Genomic DNA, 23,537 nt, shown 5'->3' on the forward strand with positions numbered 1-23,537 from the left:
TAGATTCTTAGATCCTTAGTTCCCCGGTCCGATATGTTAGTACTCAACTTAGTACAACACTTAAAAAGTTCAAATATTTAATAAAAATTATCTAACTATGTGTAAGACTTATCTAACATGTGAATATACCAACTCTAGAGCTAAGGAAGCGCAAAATTTCTTTCAGTTTCTAGACAATTATGTTTTCTAGGACATTTCTGAGGTTTACGCTTCGCTAGAAATTCTAAAACTTTTGGTTTTTTAAATAACTTATTCCACACATTTCGCTATCTATTACAGCTGTTTATGTTTTTATAAATATCTTACATTTTTAACTGTTGAATATGTTAAACAAATCAGTCACAATGCTAAATATTAATTAGGCTAAACTATATTTAGCCATAACTAGTTTAACAATTAACACACATTTGACCATTTATTACAGCAGTTTAACTTCTTAACTTCTTCACTAAATATTTCAAATATTTGTCACTTAGCTTACACAAATATGTTACAATGCTAAGTATTTCATAAAGAAAATTTTTATTTAGCTATTATGTATATGTTTATTAGCTAGCTAGCTAGCTAGCATGTTCAACTATTCAACTAACCATTTATCCTTCACATTACTATTATTGACACTTTATATGTTTCAGTGTTTTATTCATTTTGCCCAAAGACTCAAAACTTTTTTTTATATTTATTACAGCTGTTTATATCCAGCTAACTTTCCCAAACACAACTCAGCTGCATTTTCTTCTTATTCTTAGCTAACTTAACTTTGGCTAATTAGCTATCATTCATGCAGCTAAGTGTTTATGCAATATTGATCTGTTTCAACATTGTATTAATTTACCCAGACAAGAAACTGTGTGATAATATAGGCATATCATCTACTTTTCAGATTAATTATATTACATTATTAAATAAACTAATTAAATAAATAGGACCAACATGGAGGAAGCACAAAAAAAAAGATGCTAACTTCCATATCCAGGTTGTTTGCTTTAAGTTCAGTTGGAAGGATTTTGTATCTACGCTGGCAGCCGTTATAGATTTAGCTATTATATCCCAATTATGAAGGGTCATCCACTCTTAATTTCAGGAAAAATCATTTCCAAACCAGTGCTTATGCAGAAGTACCCCTGGAGGATCGGGTGATAATGATGATGAGACCTCGACCATAATGAAAATGCGCTGTGTCACCCTCCAAGGAGGCTACAATGTTAATGTCTTTTATTCACTGCAATACTCTGTTTTATACTCCATCTGACATTCTGCAAAGTTTTCTTTCATTTTAAATCTGTAGCAGACCTAAAAGGAGATGCTTCGCAAAACAAAAAAAGGAAGTATCGTCATCAGACCTTGATAAACAAAAAGTCACAACCTCTCTAAAATGATGACTCATGCTCCTGTTGTTCCTATGAGATATAATACTAACTGGACACATACACATACAGATAAACTCCATGGGTTCTAGGATTATGCTTTTATGAGCCAAATCACACAGGTAATTAAACCCCAGGCAGCATGTGCAGCTCTATTATTAGCTCCCTGGATATGATGTGGTGCGGGTGGGGACTTGTGCTAATATTAGCTCTCAGCTTGGTTGTTGCTGGTGCTTTGCACTGCGATCCCAGCAACATGACAAGTTGTGCAGTTAAGGAACATTTTAAGCCCTGAGGAGATTAATGAGGCTTGTGTGAGTTTGTGGACTGTGAGGGATTTTCAGAGACACCATCCAGTCCCATTCATTCTCTCACACAGACATAAATATACACCGAGTTCTCCATGTGTGATATTACTAGGTTACACTCTTCACTGTATTTGTCACAACTGCCTTGTCATGTAAATTCCCAAGAAATAGCGCACGAAAACGTGCTCTTTCCACTCCGCGCAGTGCTGAATCATAATTAACCAAGCAGCAGCGGCTACAGAGGACTGACTAGAATTAAATAGGCAAGTGTTGAAGCTGTGCTCCATGTAAGACTTTGTTTGTGTCCCTTTTTCCTCCTGACGGATGTCTTCAAAGGCGCAATCAGACAAAAGTGATGGGTCCTCTGACTCATGCGGAGGAAGCAGCAGTGTGAATGTGTACAAAGGAAAGATGGAGAGAGGCGTATCGGGGATGAGGAGAAGGGAGTGACCTTGCTGTTTGCACAAGTTACTCACACCTCAGGGGTTTAGTGAATGAGGAATCGGATGTAAACAGACCCACCATGATTCATCGTTAGCTTGAAACATGATGAAGATGACTATAAGCTTTAAGGTTTGGGAGGAAGACCATGCATCAACTACACCTCAGATCACCTGGTGAGACACCCATCCATCCTCACCCTCCCTAATTCATTCATCCTTCCATCCTCCCTCAATGATTCCTCACCCATCTGTTCTTTCTGCTTTATCCTCGCCCCCCCCCCCCCTTCATTCATTCTTCCCTCTCTCACCCATTCATCCTTCCATCTTCCCTCTTTTATCTACTGTCACCCTTTCCCATTCCCGTATCCTTCCATCCTCCTCCCATTTCCTCACCCATTCATTGATTAATCTTTCCTTCCTCTCCATCATTCATACGTTCATCCATCCATTTTTCTCTACCCTCATCTATTCCTTCATCCTCATCTTCCCTGTTTTATTCATCTTTTCATCCTCTATCTCCCTTCACCCATCCATCCTTCCATCCTCCCTCCATCAGTCCTCACCTCTTTCATTCATCCTTTCCCCTACCTCATTCGCTCATCTTCCTCCTCTCTTCCTCATCTCATCCATCCATCCCTCCTACATCAACCATCCTTCCATTCTCTGTCTTCCTCTCATTCATACATCCTCCTCTCTCTCTCTCATCCTTTTCCATCTTCTCAAGTCTTTCTTTTCCCTCTGTATATCATTCATTCATTCATTTTCTTTTTGTTTTTTTCTCTGTACGATCTCCTTCCAGCCTTGATTCCTGACACACTCCAGATGAGCCAAAGGACGTTTAAATCTCTCCATTAAAGCAGTAAAGTCGTGTTTTTGCATCCTGCTCCATGCCACTACATGATTTTTCTTCTTCTTGGATATTTTGGAGAATTTTAGTCGTTAAGCTCCACTGATGGTAAAATAATGCGATTCACACAACATGTCAATTATTAACATATCCAGAAAGTGCTGCGCTTGACTGTTCACGTGAAAGTAAGAATCAAAGCTTGGGTGAAAACTGCAGCTGCAGCACACTGAGATTCGGTGATTTACATTATTCCTGACATGCTTTGCTATTTTCTGCACTGCGTGACAAGCTAACAAGTGAACACAAACACACCAGCTGTTTTAAACACTCAAAGAAATGTAAGGAAGAGAGGAAAAGATAGAGAGAAGCTAAGACAATACGGTCTGTAAGGCTGCAACAATTTGTCGACAACATCATTGATGCGAAATTTCACTGTCGTGTTATAAACGCCCGTGACGGCTTTGCTAATAAAGCGCTGCTCCAGGCAACTTAACACCGTTTACCAACCACGGCTTTTCAGACAGTAGAAGAACTCTAAACACCAAGCAGATGACGCAAAGCACCAGAGTTGTTTTGTTTAAACAGCAAAGAAGAAACTGATGGCGGTGCAACCTGTTTCCAAAGTTTGGGGATATTTCACGCTAAATAAAGTGTCAAACAGGTGAAATGTGTCGTCTGCCACGCAGAGTTGGCGTACCACGGCAGCACGACAGTCATGCATGACTCTGGAAGGAAAGCACCCCGGAGTCATGGTTTCCAGCGTTCCTGGTGGCAAAGTTAGCATTAGCTAAAGTTACCATTAGCTAAAGTTAGTATTAGCGAGTAGTGGTGTGCTGTTGTTACCTCTGCCAAAGAGCTTCTGTTTTTACCGCCATTTATCTGTTTGTGTTCAAGATAACTCAGAAAGTTATGGAGAGATTTTTATGAAGTGTTCAGGAGTTGTTGGAAATGTGAAAAGGAAGAAGTGATTTAATTCTGGTGGTGATCCAGATCACCAATTTGGATTCAGGAATGTTTTAAAGGATTCTGGACCTTGTTTACCTACAAAACAGGCTTTTTCAAGATGTAAATAATCATTTCAATGTAATTCTACTAAAATTAAGATTTTAAAATATTTTATTTATTTTGTTTTCCTTTTGAGACAAATTCTGTACTGCTTGGATATGACATTATAGCTAAGTTTGGATGTTTCAGAATAAGTTAGTAGTAAGCTGTTAAGCTTAAATTTAATATTCAACTGGTTCAGGAGTCGTTCTTTTAACTTCCTAAAGGACATTATGTTGGGACTGACTGGGAATCAGGGGGACATTCATATGATGCAGATGGAGAGAGTTGCGGAAAACATACTGGAACCAGTAAAAAGAGCTGCGTCAACTGGAAGCACAGATGGTGGGCGGGACAGAAATAATGGGGACAATCGAAAAAATTATTTACAGATTAGTCAACTGTTAAAATAAACGTTAGTTGCAGCCCTAACGGTCTGTTACAGGCTGGAGAAAGTCCAGTACAGGTAGGAGGCAAGATGGAAGCCAAAGTAGCCGTCAGTCGGGGGTCACTAGGAAAATCTGCAAAAGTTCAGGAGTGTGTCTTTAAAGATCAGTGAAAAACTTGAAAACAAACGTTATCATGATACAATATTATTCTGATAGAGATACAATAATATATCAAGATGTTGATAATCAATAGATGTACCCAAAAATGTTTCCATAAGACAAGAAAAGAAAAAGAAAAAAAAAATCTGAGGTTCAAATGCAGACATTGCTGATGTTAAGTTAGTTCATTTTACCCTCATCACATCGTAACGGTTGATCAGGAATCCGATTGGATCAGTCGATTACGCAGAATCCACCTCCATGAATCCATGTTAGCAGTGAGGAAAGTAAAGAGCTGAATCTTCTGCAGAAAACTAATAAACTGCTTCTTCAGTAGACTAAGTTTAATCTGTCCTGCAGATACATTTCCATGATGAATTCATCTTTCCAAGACAGTTTTGAGGCGAGAGAGACTTTCTCACAGAAACTGTTCTGCATTCGTACATGCAGATTTTTGCATCAAAGTCTACTCAGCTTATTTCTCAAACAAGCTGCACTTTGTTGATACTTTAATAAGGCTGAGGAAAGGAGTGCGACTGAATATAATACTAACATCTTTGGACATGAAAGCAAAGTACTGATATGTTGCAGCTCTCAAAGAGAGCTCTCGCCCTTTAAGTTTCCCCTTAAAGGGCGAGCAGCTAATGCAGGAGCTCAGGGAGGAGCTGTCACTCCAACAGGTCACCAACCAGTTGGTTTTCAGTGTTTAATATCAGCTCGGTTAGTCTGGAACCTCAGTCAAAGTCATTAGAATAAGTGTTAGAAACAAAATAAGGAAAAAAATTTTCTTTGGGTAAACTTAAGAAAGGCAGATCAGCGTTGCATCAGTGTGTGCTCACACACACAGCAATTCTGTTAAAAAGCCTGCTATTCATCCTTACACACATACACCACCCCAAATCTACAACTACTTCCACTGCCATCTAAGAGGTGAAGGAATCGACCTCCGTTCCGCTTCTGTTCGACACCGATGAGCAGTCAAGGTGCATCGGTCCTGCCTTCAACGTACTCAGTGAAAATGGCTTCATGTGAAGTTTACGACTGCCCATCCCTCAAATGCATGAATGCAGCAAAACAGACATCACAATATTTGGAGTAATGGCCGCTCTGGTATTGTTTTTTACAGGCATAAACCCCCCCCCACCCCAGTTTTTATATCCTGTCCACAAGTAGCACAGATATCCATAAAACCCAACAAGCCAAAAAGGTCAGAAGTTTTTGCTGATGTTCCATCAAATATCACTTTAAATAAAAGAGATCAGCTGTTTAGTAATGTTCAGGTATGAACTGTGAACTTTATATAATATTTCTTCTCTGGCTGTTCCTCAGGTGTAGAAGAGTTGTTGTCTCAAACATCTGTAGTAGGAATGAAGACGGCAGCGAGTCTGGCACGCCTCAAGCACCAGTACAAACCAGTGCTGCTTCTTATAGTATCCCAATCTTTCCATTTGATGCCATGGCAACGCCTTTGTCACCTTAATGGATTACAGTGAGATCTGACGAGAAGATATCTATTTGTGGAAAGTTAAGAGAAAAGTTTGTGTGCCAGCTACATAACTCAACCCATGATTTTCCATGATTTCTGATCGTATTGCTTTGTTTTCTGTGCCGGACAGCTAAGCTCCTGGAAAACAGACATCAGAAACAATCCAACTCTCTGTCCATCTGCAGGTCAGTCTTCTGCCAATTATGTCAACCATACGCCAACGTAACGTAATCCCACACTTTGCAATGGCTTTTGTTGCACTTTTCACCTCAATGTAGTTTATTAAAATAAAATATAAAATGTTAAAACTAGTGGAAGACATGGCAGGACTGAAACAGAACATGTCCAAATGCAGAACAAATACACCGCTTGGGACTTTAAAATCATTTAAAACTGGAGATGTTCGTTACTGGCATGCCCATAACTATCGGCTGATGTAGACATTAAAATGCAATATTAGAAATGATCGGTATCAGTTTTTACTTTTATGACACGTTTACACAACATGCTCATATTATAAATCAAACTCTTCCGCTGAGTCTCCTCTAACTTAAAATGATCAAATCTACGAGACGCCATGTGTAGTTTTCCAGATATGTTTATTTTTTTGGTACAACTTTCTCCAAAAATATCTGTATTGGTGGATATCTGTGTTGGAAAGTTAAAGAAGTTATATCAGAATATTGGTATAAAAAGCCAATATCCAACATCCTCATTTAAAACCATTCAGGGAGGAGAAAGTGAAACCAGTAAGGCGAGAATAAATAGTCATATGATGTATGTTTACAGAGGAAATCACTGTTTCTGAAAAGACAGACAGCGGTACACTTCAGGGATTTACTGCATTCATACATGTGATGCACCTAAACACACATCATGATCGCAACTGTCACAGTAAACTGCACAGGTTGGATTATTGCACATATAAAACAAAACAGTGTACACGGCAGAAACAAGAGTCTGCTCTTCTCCCATCATTTTCTATGGAAGGTTCTGGACAGCAAATCAGTGTTTATCGATGTTTTCTCCACAGAAAAACATATTGTAGTTTGGGAAAGCCAGAAATCAAACCACTAACCTTCTTCCTTTGAGATTAAATATTAAAACCTGGATGATTACACACACATAGTAGCATATTTACATGTAGTGCAGCTTCCAGGAGAACCTGCTGCATCAGAAACTACAGGAAAAGTCAGAACACATCTTCAGCACGTTGATGAGCTCTGTGCAGCATTTTCATTCTGCTGCAAACGCAGAAATTAAATATGAATATTTATGCAGATATGTAAAACTTCTCCTACTAGGATGATTTGATTTGGGAAACTATAGATGATATTGTCATGATCTGGCTTGTCAATAATTAACACCCTGAATTACAGACCAGCAGCTCAATAACGCCATGTTTTAAACGGGCAGCACTGCATGCGCTGGCATGCTCACACCAACTGATTCTACAAAAATATGCAGTCTCTCATCTCACACATCATCCTGTCATTTATCCCTTCACACTCCCAATCGCACCCACCCACTCACATACACAAATGAACCCTGTATACTAAAGAATTCCACTTTTTCTCTCCGTTAATTATCTGTTTATAAGTCTCTGGACATGACCTGCACATCTGGATCATCTGTGTCATCGTGCAAAGCTGTCAGCTGTCCCAGTGCTTGTTTATCAACTCCGCACCGTCAGCAGAAACCAGATACTCACAGCTACATTTGTAGTACAGACACACATCGTTCCTCCTCCTCCTCCTCCTCCTCCTCGTCTTCGTCCCATCTCAATCTCACACTCACCTCTCTTCTCTTCCCACCGACAGGATTAACACCTCCCACATGCTGCATCGAGTCAGATCTCTTCCGTTGTCCCTCCTTGCTTCCCTCTCATCCTTACCTCCTTCTTCCCAGCAGAGGAGTCGGTGCAGACCTGTCCGACCAGCACAGCCAGCCCCCCTCCCTCCCTCTCCAACGGCAGCGATAACACTCAGCCTATTAGCACACTCATATCACCTTGCTCCTCCTCTTTCCCCCTTCCCTCTGCATTTCACACACATGCTGAGTCAGTGTGGAGGGGTTAACACGGCCATGGGAGGTTCTGTAAGGAGCGAACATGCAAGACAAGGAGGGGGAGGGGGGGGGGGGCAACAGGAAGGAGTTCTATCTGAAACCCTGACACCCCCCCCCCCCCCCTCTCTATGTGCAAAATAAAAGCAGCAGATGTGAGAGGATGAAAATGAGGCAGGTGGTCTGATCTGCGGGGGGTTCATGCTCCTCCAGCATGTGTGGACTGCTCCTTTAAGATAATACAGTTTTAAACAAAATGAAGAGAAAATTAAATTAACTGAGCAGGTCAGAAAAATACTTTAAATATTAAAGATAAAAGAAAAAAAATCACTAAAGCAGATTCAGATATTCACATGAAGCAGGAGCATTTGTATGAGGCCAGTACTCATACAAAGTTGTGAAACTTTGTGTTTCACAAATGAACATCCAGATATAGATCTTCATTAATTGCTGATTATTCAGCTGCAAATCAGGCAGGCAAAAATGCTAAAACTTAAAAAAAAAAAAAAAAAAACGCCAGAGCTTATTATTATTATTTTTTAGACCTTATTATTTTTATTTATCGTTTTTTATTGTAAAGAAAGTTATTGCTGCAAACCAGTTAGAGGTGGAGTTGGCCGTTTCACAGCAGCCATTGGTCCGCGGTTTTTTCCCGTTACAGGATCAGTAATTACCATTTGAAGTTTTTAGATCTCGGCGTCTCTCATCGCAGTCGCTCTGCAACTGGTTTAAAGTGTGGAGAAAATGTAAAGAGCCGTACGATTGACTGAAAGCAAACACACCTGGTTTAATTGATGAATCTGTCAATCAGAGTCGTAAATTTGATTGACAGATTTTATCAACCAATGGTGACATTCGTTGACCTGCAACGTCAGGGGAGTTTAGAAATCCACCACAGATTTCTCTAACAAATGCAGAGATGTTCACAATGACAAGCAGGTTGTATTTTCTGCCAATTTTTATAAGTGTACCTCAAAATTATATTTGTGAGTGTGTGCATTTCAGAGTATTGAGACTGATCTCGCCTCATATTTGTGTTTTCTAGATTCCCGATGTGAAAATGTCTGTTCATCACCTTCTTTACGGATGTGATGCATATAAGGAGCAAAACCTCAATAAATGTGTTGAAATATGATCAAGCCTTTTTTATTTGTTTATATAGATTTAAGAAAATATAATTAAAAGAACTCTTTTTTTTAACCTGCAGTCCAGTCCGAACTATAAATGTCCCAGAATGCTAGCTAAATCTAATACTTTTATATACATATAGGATGTGGCTAATATTCTTGATTCTTCTTATTTTGTGAACTTGAGTTTCATAGCAAATTGTATTGTTTTTACCTTTATTGTGATGGCGTTGTTATAAGTTTTCTTTCCTCTTCCTTTTTTTTGCGAATGAGTGCGCCTGTGCAGTTGTACTATAGACCGTATCTGAAAGATGGACGGAGCCTCCAGCAGTTAAAAGTGAAGCCTATAAGTGCATAAAACTGCAGTTCCCCCTTCATCCACTGCAAAACAGAGCAAATCCCCATAGACTCCCATGTTAAAAAGACCAACTTCACAGCAGGAATAAACATGTTTACAGCAGGAATAAACATGTTTACAGCCTGGTTCAAAAATAAATTTTAGGTTTAATAGGTCAGGTTTACCTTCATGACAACTGTGGGTGATTGATTTTTTTTTCTAACTCGCCCGTTTAAAAGTAATTTAATCTCGAAGTTCAGAATATTTAGGGGCGTGTCCTTTTGATTGACAGGTACCCGATCTCCCGCTTCAAGTCAGAAGAACGTAGAACAACTGCGGTTTTTAGCCGGTAAACAACGTGACTTAGCTTTAGCCTGCTTACCTCCGTTAGCTGGTTAGCTCCTGTTATCTTTGGGTTAGCTCAGTTAGCTCTTAGCTATATATGTATATATATAATTTTCTTTTTTTAATCAATTATCACTTAATTTTTATTGTTTGTCTCCTAATACACATCTGTGGCCCTCACTGATTTCTTCCAGCTAAGCTTATATTTACTTATATTCTAATAAAAGTTGTTGATAACATGCCTTTTGAAGTTAAACTCTTTTCAACACTACAATGCTTACAGTCATAGAATCCAGGCCATGAAACTCATCTCAATACTCATAAATGATTCTTTAAAATATTTGCATTGCTCTCAAATGTGTTCATTTTTCATCAGAACCTATGTGGCTGAAAAGGTGTAGTACTTCCCAAACTTCTAAGTATTTACATTCTGATATAACATTATAGTCATTATAACTTTAAGAAAAATGTTATTATGGGGAGTGCACTGTAGGCTCCGGTGACAAAGTTTAAGCGTTCCTTTTTATTGGTATTTTTCACACCTGCAATACTTTTAATTTTATAGTTTAGGTATTTTTTTAAATCAGTACTTTTACACTTACTTAAGTAAAAAAAATTGAGTTGGTACTTTTATTTATTCAGAAGTCTTTTTTAACCTGAGTATCTATACTTCTACCTGAGTAATGAATGGGAATACTTTTGACAACACTGACTACGACTGAGACGAGTGCCCAATCGGGGCAATCAGATCAAATTTATCCTGATGTGAATGCACCCTTAATGTGCTGAGCTGCTGCCATGTGATCATCCAATTGTTTTCACAGCCAATAGAACAAATAGACCAAATAAAGTGGAAATTAAATGTATAATTTGACTGCCTTTAATATTCAGATGTGTATTTGCTATTTGTATAAACAGACAAACTAGACACATTGAAATTCTTGAGCCGATTGTCCAGAATGAGAGGAATTAAAGAATGCTAGCAGGTCAAATAAGAGATTACTGGAAAAAAATTAAATCTTAATATTGTCTATGTTAAAAAAAAAAAAAAAAAGATTAACTAGATGTTCTAAAAACAATAAGCTCTGACACTTTTGGGACAAAGTAACTTAATAAAAATACACATTTCATAAAAGCATCTTCTGAAAAACAACCAGGAGGAAGCTTTCAAATGGGATTAGAAGATCAGAGACAAGCTAAGCAATCATTCAGATATGTCATGGTACATCTATCTTGAGGACATACAGCATTGGCTGTGTTTGTTTAGCTCCATGTTATTTTGAGAAAGTTTTTAAATAATTCAGAGCAACATATATGGCACAGTGATATTTGATGTTCTCATTTCATAATACATACTTAGTGGAGATGCATGAAAAAGAGTCAAATCAAGGTTTAACTGATACTCCGATTGTGCTTAGTACAATACATTCATACAGTAGATAAAGCTCACTCCCCTGAATGATTTAAGAGAAGAAATGAATGGGAGTGAATGTGTGCTCCCAAGGGCCCATCTTCCTCAGTTCAATATGCTGGTAACACACATTAGCCCTTCAATTCTGTTTGCATCTAATTTGACCCAATTCAAGATGAAACAACCTATTTTCCAGCTTTCTTCATAGGAATAAGGTCCTAAAACAGCACACAAAGAAAACAGTGGAGACAGTATCATTTCATTTAGTTGTGGTGTTCCACATCCAGTCGGATCAAAAGGCAAACATTATCAAGTTAGTGTTATTTTGCAGTTAACGAAACAAATTGGAAACTGGAACTGTGGAACTCACAGAAAATGACTGCTGGAGAGCTTTTACATTCCTGTTTTCTCATTCAAGCTCATATTTTTACCCGAAAACAGCTTCAGGTTTTCTGTCATGAATATCAACTCTCTTGTCAATACTTTTCAAAACATTGCAGCACAATTTGATGCAGTAAACACAGATTTTACCTAACATACTGCTACAAAAGCTGTTTTACTATGTATTTCTCTTTAACAAGTATGTTACACAAGTCTGTCGAACATGATTGTATTAAATGTATGCTCTGAGCTTCAACATTGTGTCATACAAGATATGTCACATGATGTCATATATATGTCATGTGGAATATTATATAGTGAAATTACATATAGTAATCATATATGATTCCTGATATTTAACATTCATGTGTGCCATGTTTACAGTTTGGAGTGAGAAATTACATTAAAACTAAATTGTGAAGCAGTCGGAGCAAAATGTTTGTAAAGTATGCTAGCTAGCTTACTAAGCCAGTGTTAGCTTGAAGGATTTGTTGGAACTAATTTTTAGCTAACTACAAAGCTTAAACATGTCAAAATAATCGTTTAAAAACTCTTCTTTCCACTTCTCTTTAATTGAAGAGGCAGCATGAAGTATGTTGTGCCATTTTATAGACTGAAATGTAATGATTAGCAAGCTGTTTTTATGCTAGTCAAACCCAAGCGGTAAAAAGTGAAGCCTATGCGGGAAGTGCATATAACTGCAGTTCCCCCTTCATCCACTAGGAAAACAGAGCAAATCCTCATAGACAGCAAAAATAAACATGTTTACAGCAGGAATAAACATGTTTACAGCAGAAATAAACATGTTTACAGCAGGAATAAACATGTTTACAGCAGAAATAAACATGTTTACAGCAGGAATAAACATGTTTACAGCAGAAATAAACATGTTTACAGCCTGGTACAAAAATCCATTTAGTTTAATAGGTCAGGTTTACCTTCATGACAACTGTGGGGGGGGGGTTTGAATTTTTTTCTAACTCGCTTTTAACTTTCCAACTCTAACTCTTCTAACTCATATTTGTATTTTCCGGGTGAGACGACACGCATGTCCCTGCCAAGATGGCGATGATAGGAACCGCCCACCGAGCTTCATTTCAGCTCTTCAGAAATTTACGGGTGAATTCATTAAGAGTCCGTCCATCTTTTTGTATACAGTCTATGGCTCCACACCTGGCCTCCATTAAATGGATCCAACAGCCAATGAAGTTCTGCATAATGACGGATTAGTTTGAGACATGTGTGTTGGATCCGGAAAACATGGAAAACCTGCAGGCCCTCAAGAACCAGAGCTGGACTTTCCTGCTCTAAAAATTCCACCATTCCTTTTTTTTAAAGTTTTTTATTTCCTTCAGTTATTTTTCTCCATATTTGTCTTTTTAATTTAATTTTTTTGCTTTCAATTACCACTTTGACATAAGCAAGCACCAAAAAAAAAAGCAAAAGGTTAAGGGGAAGATTCACAATTATCAGAACAACCTGTGGGACGCAGGGTGATGCCACCCCTTTATGGTAGAAGTTACACCTGTCCTCTGGGAGGAAGACCCAGATTGAGCCATAAATTGTAGCCTTGAGAGTAGGGCTGTGATGATATGCTTTTGTCCCGATTTGATTCAATTCCTATTATTTGGGTGCTGATTCGATTTAAAGGGGCGCTATGATGGTATTTGGAGTTTTCTGAGCTTTCTACAGTGTTACAGTGTTGAATCCTCATCAGCCATGTGAACAGCACTGTTTTTTATCACCTAAACGCATGTTTGAGTTTGAGTTCCAGCACGCTCTCCGTTCGGTTTCCATGGCGATGAAAAACGCGTGGTTTTAGAGAGTTTTTTCTACTTGGAAATCCTTGTGACGTCCCGGGGGATAAGGTTCGGTGATTGGTTACCTTCTACTGGTTAACAAGGGCATGTACAAATACATCAGGCGGGTGGAAAACGTGGGATAAAGTTATTTCCAACGATGGCTGGTGAGTTTACCAAAGAGAGACATCCTGCTGCATTCGTTGCTGTGGGTTGCTGTTTTCCACTTCGTTTTCAGGCTCTGATTGAGGTTCCAACATGTAGGGCTGTATGCTATGTGTTGACATTGTAGTTTGTTTTTTTTTTATTGAGTTCATATTAGCCTAATCCTTCTGTTTATGAGATGTTACAATGACGGTGAAAGCAGGTGCAGTGCGCGCTCCCGATGTAGTGCAGTGGCGAGAGGCGGGGCTTAATGCGGAAGAGTCTCAATCCACTCGTTTTGCCCGCAGGCTGATCTGACAGCCTACGGAGAGGGTCGGTCTGAAGTAAATAAAGCCATTTGTGACAATAACTTGATCAATCCCAGCCCTTCTGGTGTCAGAAGTAAAAATAAATTAGCCTGAAATGCACAGAATAGTTCCACTTTCAATTGCGATTTTCACAATTCTTTGGTATTGCTGATTTTTCTAGATTAAAAACAAACAAAAAAAATGTACAAAACTTTGTTTTGCTCGTCATTTTTCTTGATTTCAATTAGGAAAAAACTACCCAGTAGCTAGACCATCATTCTGCTGCTATAATGCCCAAAAAGACAAGTAAAAAGATCAATAAAAACAATAAAAAAGGAAAAGAAAAAAAAAAAAAAAAGCCTGCAACAACATGCAAAGAAAAATACCTATGAGAATTGGTGTTTCTCAGGTGTACAATAACTTTTTATGTAAAAGAAAAAAATAGGAAGTTTTAAATTTGGTCTCAGATAACAGAAACAGTCCCAGGCAAGACCAAATATAGCTAAAATTGACAATCCTGTGTTCCTAAAATTAACAGTGATTCCGAATTGATTAATATAATTGGTTATTAATCAAGAAACATAAATTCTCCCTTGTTTCATTCTCTGCTTCCTAGAGCAGAGAAACTACAGTGGCAGATAAAGAAAAATCAGTGTTTGTTCTGGTTCTGGGCTGCTGTAGAAACACTGCAGATTTGTAAAAAAAAATAAAAACAAAAAAAAAAAACAACAAAAAGAATATCCTTGGAAAATATGGAATATGTAAAACAATTGCTGTTTTTATGTTAAACTTTACTCTGTATCATAAAGCACCTGAGTAATGACTTACTTCCATCTGCTAACACAATAAGAAGAAGGCTAAAGGTAGATGGAAGTGATTAAAACTAAATCTATTTCAAGAGTTAAAATAACAACAAAAGAATCTTGAAGTTCTGTTGTTTTGCGCTGTTCTGTGCTGTTTCCAATAAAACAATGTCTTATAAACATGGCAAGTTCACACTCCCTGCAGTGTGACTGTATTAAAAGTCTAGGTCGTTGGTGAAGGACAAAGGAGACAGACAGGAGCTACCGACACACTGCAGACCAGATGGACATTGTGGCGTAGAAAGTCAGGCTCATACATATTCAGATGAAAACTACGAATACGAACATGGACACATAAACAGACACATACACATAGAGACATTCCCCTGTGTCGCAGAGCTTCTGTTGGTTTGTCACATTAATATTTGGCATCAACTTGCTGAAGATCTGAATAAGAAACATCCAAGTTAACAGTGTTTTCTGATCATCTTAATCTGAGAAGTATGCAATAGTCAAATGAAACTTGAAGCGTTTAGGCTAATTCCACAATGACATCCCATAAACATACATATATACATAGACACGACATTGTATCACGCTGCCTATACAAGCTGACGTCTCATCGCGCCGCCATCTTGGATGGGTCTCCATGTGCCTCCAATGCATTTATTTGTCAGGTGCAGGTCCAACCACAACAATAACTTCACCAATTTTTACCTGATTTTCCTCACAGTTTGGTTTGTTACAAAGACAGAGATATTGTTATGATACAGATCACTGTAAAACATTAAAAACAACGTGCTTTTTTGCAAAAATATTTTTATAATGCTATTTAACGAAGACATAAGGTAGCTGCAATATAAATAAATGTATAAATGAATTTGATACTAATATGTTTGATAGTTCATTATTGCATTTGGATTTATCTATTTATTTTATCTGGTCAAATAAATTATTTTTCAACCTTGTGAAATATAATTCCACATGATCTGCTTTAAGCATTTCACCGTTTGTTGCAACCGTATGCTGAACAAAATACAGGAATAGTTGCTGGCTCTCTCTTGACTACAGTTGACTCTCTTTTATTTACATTTATTAATTTATCAATATAGAGATGCAGTTGTACAAAGTCTGAAAATAAAATATTGTATCATAACTGTGAAATTCAGAAGTTACCTAGAAAAACACTCGGAGAGCGCAAACCTCCATCAAGGCCTTTAAAAAGTTCCTGGATCCAAACAGTGATCCGAATCACCACCAAAATTAAACCATTTCTTCCTTTTCACGTTTCCAACAAGTCCTAAAAATTTCATGAAAATCCGTCCATAACTTTTTAAGTTATCTTGAACACAAACAGATAAAGCCGGTAAAAACATAACCTCCTTGGTGGAGGTAATTATGCCACCATGTAAAACTCTCTTTGTGAAACATCAAGATCATATTTTTCCATAAACATCTCACAGGAGTAAAATTGACCATTTTCATTAAGTATATTATTCACTGTGTTAACATTATTTACCAACCAATTATGTAAAAAAGTGTTTTGTTTGTGTGTAATATATACACATTGTTCCACAGAAAACAGTATTGTGGGGAAACTACGTCAACTCTGCAGCAAGACTCGCCACCAGTGTGGTGGTGACACTGGTTCAATCTCCAGCACTTAATGAGGCGTCTACGTATATATGTCCATGTGACAGTCCACTTGAGGTTTGACAGCAAGAAGTCCTCTAAAAGTAGACGTCGCTAACTGCTTCACAAGACATGGCACAGTGCTGTATTATAAAATAATTAAGAAATAAAAGTGGCTAATTAATTTTTTAATTACTTTGATCTTGTTATCAAACCTGACTGCCTGACATTTTACACTGAAAAGTAGCTTCTAGAGTAAACAGCAAACAGTATGACAGTCCAGATCAAATACAAAAAGTGGATAAAGATATATTGAAAAAGAAAGTTAATTTGTTTTATCTATAAAACAGCTGAGTGAAAATTTAAAGTTTATAAAAGTTATGATCTAAAATCAGATGCTGCATAAGCTCCAGTCCATGTAAAACAAGACGCATGCATAAAATAGAAGATAATGAAGCATCAATGCTCCGTGTATTGTTGTAAAGTTAGAAGGTTTTCAACTTGGGCTGGGCGATACTACATATTTTTGTATTGTTAATATAATAATAATTATTGATTATTATTATGATCAAAATAAAACTATTACAAACATTTTTTGTTACGCCATCGCTCGAAACACAACGTGAGAAAGCTCAACGCCTCCTTGACGTGCCTCCACATAGACTTTACACTGAAACCTGCCGCTCTTGACGCTCAAAACGCGTTTGGTCTGAACACACCATAATACTCGACTTTGTTTGTCTGATAATCCGCTAAATATCTGAATTAAATTGCACTGATCTGTGACTGAAATATTTGTTTAAAATGATAAAAATTGTTAAAATTGCACTGATCTTTGCCTGGTTTAAAGCCATATTACATGCACTAAAATCAGATATACTAGACTATGCGTTATGAGTGCCAACAATGACGTGCAAAAACTTTAAATTATCAGCTAGATTAAACACCAGACAACACCTCACAAAAAGTGTGATTGGTTCGATTTGCATCATGCGGTATGGATATGCTCTGTTAATGTGACTGGGAGGTCAGTGCAGTCTCATGTTGACTAGGCTATAAATACAAAACCCCTCTCAGATTTACACCAGGCAGTAACTGTGGCCTTCACTAACACAACTTTCTCCATGTCCTTTCATCCCAAGCAGCCTTCAGAGACTCAAACCTTGTAAAAATGACAGACCCTCAAATCAAAAGTTTCCAAAAGGGCTCAGAGTCTAAATGGTACAGGCACATCAATTCAAACCTTACAGCATGTCTCAAAGGATTTGCTACTTTTCAGCCACAAGAGGATTGATGGTGTCGAGAAGGTTTGAGTAACACTTGGTGTTACACTGCAGTCGAAGGTTTTTAAATAGAGTCAGGACTTGTGCCAAGTAAACGTCTTCTGATTATGGTTTATTGGGAAATGCAAAACAAATTAAAATAAAAAAAAAAAAACATTTCAAAATTGAGAACCAAAATCACATTTTGTAAACCAATTCACAGAAAACAAATATGTTTCACAATAAAAGTTTATTGCAACAGTGTAATGGAAACACTTTTTTTGCATTTACACGTCCTCGGACGCGACGTAGGGTCATGTGACCAGTTTATGGCACGGTTTGGAACAAACAACTGTGAAATGCAGAGTTTGCAATCAATTAAATAAGAAAATGAGGGAGAAGTGCTTCGAAAAACATTTTAAAATCCTCCGCAGCAAGTAGAAAACCCCGAAATAGCACTAAAATCTTGTTTGTGTAAAATCTCGTCAGCTGGATGAGATTTTACAAATTTTACAAATATTACTTTTATTTTGGGAAAAACTGTGATGGAAAAGACACCTGCTTATTCATGTAAGCAGACTGGACTGAAACATTTGGGTCAAATAAAATATTCACATGTATGTATGTATAACAGAGTGGTTCATTTTCGTGCTCTAAAGTATCTAATATGGCAGCTGAAGAACTGTTTGTTGTTTCCACAACTAACACGAGTTACTCCGTGGTGAACTTAAGTAACTAGTTAAAGATCAGAATTCCTGTTGGAAAATAATTTTTGAATAAAATTAACATCGTAGCGAGATAAAAAGCTACATCCAAGTGAGAAATTAGCAGTGTACATGTGGCTAGCTTGCTGTCTAGCAGTAGCTAGCTAAACAGCTAACAGTTACCAGCCAATTTTAACTTGTAAAATCCATTCATTATCCTAACCACTTGGTCTGATTAAGGGTCGCGGGGAAGCTGGAGCCTATCCCAGCAGTCTTTGGGCACAGGCAGTTCAGAGTATTCAACCTAACATGTATGTCTTTGGACGGGGGGAGGAAGCCGGAGTACCTGGAGAGAACCCACGCATACACGGAGAGAACATGCAAACTCCACACAGAAAGACCACTGCCCAAGCCTCACCCCAGCTGAGGATCGAACCAGCGACCTTCTTGCTGTGAGGCCCAACAAGTAAAATTCTTCTACAAAAAAACAGTCAAAAAATCCAAAACAGTCAAGATTATGAGCGCAAAGTTACATACAGTTTAGTCCCTACACATTTCCTGCAAGTTGTTTCTATGCAATAAATGCATTTCTGATCATTTATGTAAATATCACAGAATCGGCAGAACAATTAGCAACTGGCCTGATTTAGTGTTATGGTTTTCATTTACTGTTTAATAGGAAGCAGTACTGCTGTAACGTCCCATAAGCTAATGCTAATGCTAACATTTTCAGAACAATAAGTTAGTGCTTCAGTTACTGCTTCAATTGATACTCAAAACTATCGTTTATAGCAATATTATTGGGGTAGTTGTTGCTTTGTTACATTTTCCTTTTTATTTTTGTGTCATGAATGGAGACTGTTTTATTTTGCGAGAGTGTCGCGTGGCCTGTGGAAAGTTACAGCTTTAGCGCCGCTAGTGGGCAAAAGTTACACAGCACCCTTTAAAAGTGCAAAATCTCTTCAAGGTTTTAGTTCAGAAATATTTGCTCCAGATTGCTTCAGATGAATATAATGGCTAAATAAAGAAAATAATTAAGAGAAATTTCACCGAAGCACAGGAACACACGTCTGCATGTATTCAGTCTGATCAATAGCAAGACAAACAGAGAGCCTCGCTGTCCTTTGACCTCCAGTTAGCCCTTGAAGCAGGCAGCTCGTTTATCTAAATAAAGCCACGGGTGAATGAAACGTCAGCACGGTCAACTTGCACCAGCAGAGCACGAGGACCACATCTGGCTCGTAGACGCATTAACAGCTATTCAGTTCTCCAAAACCACAGAAAAACGATCGGACAAACATGCAGCTTAATTAGCTCCTTTTTACTCATATTAACACCTTGAACATGTCTGGCAACAACGCACCTCAATCATCAGCTTGACATCTTCTACAGGGTCAGTTTCTGGCTCAACAGTGTGAGAGTCTGGCAGCCGATCGCACACATTCCCTCTGCGTGTATGAAAGTACGAGGCGAAACAGGTGAAGACGACAGACAGCTATTAGCAGCAGCCCATCTTTCTCGTTCCTTCTCTCTCCCTGCAGACTGCACCACACACCACCAAGCCAGCTTTTACCTTTCAGCAGCGTCAGCATTCCCGGCCAAGATGCGGATGAGAGTTTTCCAAAGCTGGGAAGCTTTCAGCAAGCTGCAAGAAAGCAACAACCTCTCATCCTGGCAGCCGTTCTATTTCAGACAAATAACGTTAAGGACAATCAAATTAAAAGATTAGGTGAACTTCGTGGGTGAACTTGAGAGTCCTACAGGAACGAACAATGGTGCCCATTGATCGATGGAGTTTTAAAAATAAACTCCTTGCTGTCAAGTGGAGGATTGAAAACGGATGTCCTTCATTGCTGACTGCCTTTTCCTGCTTTGACAGAGTAAATAAACAGAACATGTCAAGATTTCCTCCTGTTGCAAGATCTAGACGCTGTGAAACCCTGCTGGTGACTTTAAAGAAGCAAACGGCTGATTCTTTTCCTCTCCTATAAAGTGAGACATGTCCGTTTGCTCGGAAAGTGGCTTTGTTTAGGGAAATGTGAACGCGCCAAACAAATTCCGATTTGGCCCAAAGAAGCGGACTACAAACCGTCTACAAACGCAGGTCTAGACCCGATTCAAATGGACCAAATCCAAGAAGCGGACTACAAAAAAAAGCATTGCATTGTGGGTAAATCCATAGCGATGGCGTTAAGGGTCCTCTGCCTCGTCTGGTGTTCATACTGCGTCCATTGTTGCAGTGGATTTCTGCAGGATACTTGCATAAGACACAATAAAAACCCAAAACAGCCATAGTTTGGTCTCCATGTTTAACTTGGAGGTGGAGGAAACAGTTTTCTTCTTCACGCCGGTCTGGTCCTCTCTTCTGCTAAATACTAGTGCAGCGCCACCTCTGGTGGGAATGGGGATATATTATTCTAATGGTTTGACTGGTTTGACCAAAGTGCAGCGTGAACACGATCTCGGTCTGTGTGGATACACCCCCCTATAGCTGAACCTAGTCCCCACCCAGACCGAGTCTAGCGGTCTGTTCTGATGTGTGTGCACCCTGCCATGGTCAACGCCAGGTAGAAAACATCACCCCATCATAGACGAAGCACCTCGGATACACACTGACTGGACCAAAACAAACTTTTTGTTCTTGTGGCCTCAAGAACAAGAACAAAATTCTCGTTTGCATTATGTCTTTCTACCCAGAACAAAGCTACAGTAAAAGTATATAACCAATCAAATTTACTCAAATTTTCTGACATCTTGAATCTTTTTTGCACAAATTTAGACCACCGCTTCCTTTGCCAAAAGTACAAAGTGGATAGAGTGGAAACACAGCAAGATAAGAAGGATAAAAAACCTAAAAAGCTGTGTGAAATGCTCCTGTTTGTCCTCATCCACTGATGATCCCTTTTCTGTTCCCTGAGTCCTCAACGTCCACACTGACGGGCTGAAGTGTAAGGTAAAAGATAAACAAAGACAAGAACAGTCTGGTACATCAGCAGAGTCAGAGGCGTCTTAAAAAGCTAGTTATTTATGCAACTCTGCTCCTGACAATCTGATGAGGTGCGATATCACTTGCTGCTGGACACTTTAGCGGACCGCTGTGGGCTATCAAGCGTCAGAAAAAAATCAATTACTGGCAGTGAAATGTTAGCAAACAGCCAGGAACGATCCTCATACTCATATTGTAGTATGACTGCGAGACCGATCCGGTAAAAGAGAAGGCCTTTCAGCATGGAGCGGGTGAAGAGGCTCTCTAACACGCGCTTCGTGTCATTAATCACACAGGATTCAAGCCACTGCAAATCACACCGCTGCCAACATACAGAAACAGCCTCCTATTGGAGCAGATCGCCGCAGACGACCGGTCATTAGAGACATGGCAGGACTGTAAAATGCTAAGGCATCATCACACATGATGCTTTATATGCAAATGATAAAAGGCTCTTTTCACTGCCAGAACTCTCACCTCCTAAATACTCCCAGCATCACACCTCCCAAATGCACTCTTTAGCAAAAACATGCATCACAAGGCTCCTAATTAGTTACTGTAACGTCGGCTGAGAGATTTTTTTTAAAGAAAAAGGCAACGAAAAGCTGATGAGAAAATAAAACCTGGCTGAGAGGGAGGAAAGAGTGGGAGAGTGTGGGAAGGAACGAAAACAGACGTGGGAAGCAGAAAAAAGCAGCAATTCAAGACTGTTCTGGTCACCGATGCTGTTTCTCTGCAGCACGAACAACAAGATGACAGAAAGGAGCCCGAAACATTGTTAGCGCGAAGCATGTTGTCACCACAGCCCTCACATAAGCCACCCATCTGCGTATCTAGCATTTTATCCTGGAACATCAACAGATTTGGGCCTCAGATGGACTCAGTGAGCCACTTTGCTGCAACCTGTGACTCAGTCAGAAATATATACATTTAGCATCATCTGTGTCTAAATCTTTTCCCAGTTTATTCCCAGACTGACTAAATCTGCTGCCTTTAACTGCAATACAGCGTTAAAAACCATGACTGCTAGTGTAAAACTAAAGAGGCTTAATCTCTGGTCACTGCAGACGACTGGGACAGGTCACGAGAGCAACACTCATTCATGTGCAGGAGGAGAAGTCGTATCATTTAGTTCATCTCACTGATGGCTAGGTGTGGGAAAATCGAATCAAAAATATGAATGTTTTTGCTTCACAAATATAATTTTTTTCAACAAAAAATTGATTTTTATTTTTCAAACAAATAAAAATGATCCATTATAAAATTTTTGTCATTTTTATTGTTTTTATTGATCTTTTTACTTGTCTTCTGGGGTGTTATAGCAGCAGAATGATGGTCTGGTTACTGTGTTGTTTTTTTCGAATTGAAATCAAGAAATATTATGACCAAACAAATAAGTTTTATACCTTTATTTTGTTTTTAATCTACAAAAATCAGCAATATCAAAGAATTGTGAGAATCGCGATTTAAATCGAATCGGGGCAAAAGTGTGTCGTCACAGCCCTACTGATAGCATTTCGGTTCATATGCCCACCATGTGACCCCCGTCACCCTGCACAGCACTATGGCATCAAACCTCTGATGCATCGTGGCCGCTACAGTGGACACCTATTTAAAGGCTGTTTTCTAGCATATTATTAAGTCAGGATGGTATATTTGCAATTTTGCCACCTCAGTGGACGTTAAAGAGTCACCCAACACACTGCCACTCACTGAAGAATAAATTAATATACTATAAAATTTCATATATACATGTACTTTACGTCAGTGATAAACAGGACAATAAAATTATACTACTCAGTTTTTATCAAATAATTTCTATTATATAAATATGCCAATATGTTGTTTCTTCAATTCAATTCAGTTCAACTTTATTTATATAGCATCAAATCACGGCAATGCCATCTCAAGATGCTTTACAGACAGAGAAAAAAAAAAAAACATAATGAAAGCCAATTCATAACAGCCTATATAAGGAAACCAACAGATTGAACTCAATCTCCCATCCTGAGCAGTTCTTATAAATATTTCTATAAAACAGATCAATTTACAAACTAAATAGTCACATAAGATTAAAAACAAAGAAAAGTGTCTGTAGAAGTAAAATATTGCATGTGACAAAAGTTCCTTCATGCCTCTGAGGGTTAGAGCAGAGAAACCCTCCTCCTCCCTCTCTGCTGTGCTTCAGCTC

At 38.5% G+C, this 23,537-nt stretch overlaps 1 protein-coding gene across 1 annotated transcript in view; it reads right to left on the bottom strand.

Moving 5' to 3' along the window:
• The window catches only part of LOC306771611 (uncharacterized protein), a 137,702-nt gene extending 129,753 nt beyond the window's left edge, over positions 1-7,949 (bottom strand). Inside the window, exon 1 of the mRNA XM_079260853.1 lies at positions 7,841-7,949. The gene's annotated coding sequence lies outside the window, so the exon portion shown is untranslated. The remainder of the gene's footprint in view (positions 1-7,840) is intronic.
• Between the last annotated feature and the right edge of the window lie 15,588 nt (positions 7,950-23,537).

The sequence above is a fragment of the Telmatherina bonti genome (genome assembly GCF_933228915.1).
Source record: "Telmatherina bonti genome assembly, chromosome: 21".
Classification (NCBI taxonomy): domain Eukaryota; kingdom Metazoa; phylum Chordata; class Actinopteri; order Atheriniformes; family Telmatherinidae; genus Telmatherina; species Telmatherina bonti.